Genomic DNA, 2,181 nt, shown 5'->3' on the forward strand with positions numbered 1-2,181 from the left:
CAATCAAAGCGTAAACATGAAATTTGCCTTTTTTATTTTCATAAAAACGCGGTATAATAATTAAAAAGATGAAACCAACTATCTTATTTGTACACGTGTAGCTCGTTTATATCCGGACCAGCTGTATCTTATCGGGTAGGCAAATTAGCTTATTTTCATTCATTTTCATCGTGTTTATTTGCATATAATGAACAGATATATATATATATATATATATATATATATATATATATATATATATATATATATATATATATATATATATATATATATATATATATATATATATATATATATATATATATATATTTATATCATGTTAAGGAGGGGTATTTGCGAAAAAATACCAGTCGAGAGAATGTTAAATTTCGCGAGCCGTAAGGCAAGAACATGCTATATCTGTTTAATTACACCGAATGTTAACGTTCAAAAACGCATTGATGATCGTGACGTTACAAGCGTCCACTCGGATAGAGTATTTTTTGGCAAATACCACGGCAGAGAGGGTAAAAAAGGCATATCCTTTTTGCATATACCCCGGCGGCGTTAAAAACTGAACGATATTCATTTGATAACAGTAAATTGGTGAAAAATACACTGGCTATCAACCAATCAAAACCCATGATTCTTACATAAGGTGTAATTATATTTGTTAACGGTCTATTAGCGCAAACCAGTTGATTCACCCAAAAGTTTATGAAACACATATCAGGAATAAAACTTTTTAGATGATAAAAATTTAGCATACTAAACAATCTGTACAGAATCAAATCTTAACAGTATATTAGCTAGGATAAGGAGAGGTGGTATGAATTCTAGTGAGACAAATGTCAATAAAAATCAAAGATGTAAGGAATTACAAAAAAACATATGAACCTCAACAATGAGCTAAACCAATACCCGTATAGCATACCACGAAAGACCAGTGTCCATGGTATAAAAGAAAGAAATATAATACAATGAACAAAACCAAATATGTTAGACACCATTAACGACAACAACTGGATTACTGTGTTTCATGTACCTGGACAGGCGCACTAAGAAGTTGGCGGAAATTAACATAATTTTGAGCGCTCAGTCCTCTCCAAACCTGGGCTAGTTTAACTACAAAACACATTTTAAGATCAAACGAAAGTGCTTAATTTATACGATTGGTTCTAATTAGTTCTTTATTAAAATAAGTACAGAGAGAGGATTTCACATCATGTAATGATTTTCATATTCAAGTTCCTAGTACATTTTTTGTCGAAAATAAATGTTTCTGTGCGGAAATAAATCTCAAGAGATGAAGTGTAAGACATATTTGGAGTGAATGAAGACGATCAATTAGAAAAGTATGTTTTACAATAATTGATAGCTTCAGTCACACCTTATACGGTTCATTATTCTTAAAGTTACACAATACACGTGTACCAGATGTGTTTTCAATCAAACGTTATATACCGTTTTATTCTACTGCCTTGATACATGTATCTTTAAAAAAAAATAATACGTGTACTGGATTTTCCTTGTTTCTTTCTTTTTTCTTGTATATTTTTCGAAAAGCTAGGATGGGGGTTAAGGAAGGTTATTCGTCCACTTTTGTATGAATACTCGCACATTAGCTTTGTGTTCATGTTCTTTTATAATGACAAAATTTCTACGGGATTTTTTGCATGTTTGATTGTCAATGACTAATATAGGGCTGTACCCTTGTTAATTATGTCATTTACTGAAAGTTTTTTTTTTATCTTAGATAGTTCCAATATTTCAATAAAAAGTCACTACATTTACTTGATAAAATAATTATTCGAAATTGAAATGTGCATTTCTTTACCATATTTAAGTTATTTGTCGTATTGTTTTATTTTATTGAAAATTCCATAAATCTATTTGGTAGTGTCTACCTAAGTAATGAATGAGATGTAAAAATAACATTTGCCAAACTTTAGTATAAATTCCCTTGAGAGTGGTATGATAACAAAGAAGTTTTTGTCAACAATCCACAAAAAAAATCCCCAAAACGGTCAAATATCAATATCATGACTAGGATAAAAAGTGGCCACATTCTGCCTGATAAACTGATTCTCATGTAGTAACACTTTATATTTGTCATTACCCTAATATATATTTCCATGTATCACAGTATCTTGTACATGTGACACGCCAAGACTGTAAAATTGTACAGTAAAAGTGAAAGTT

This window comes from Mytilus galloprovincialis, chromosome 10 (assembly GCF_965363235.1).
Source record: "Mytilus galloprovincialis chromosome 10, xbMytGall1.hap1.1, whole genome shotgun sequence".
Classification (NCBI taxonomy): Eukaryota; Metazoa; Mollusca; class Bivalvia; order Mytilida; family Mytilidae; genus Mytilus; species Mytilus galloprovincialis.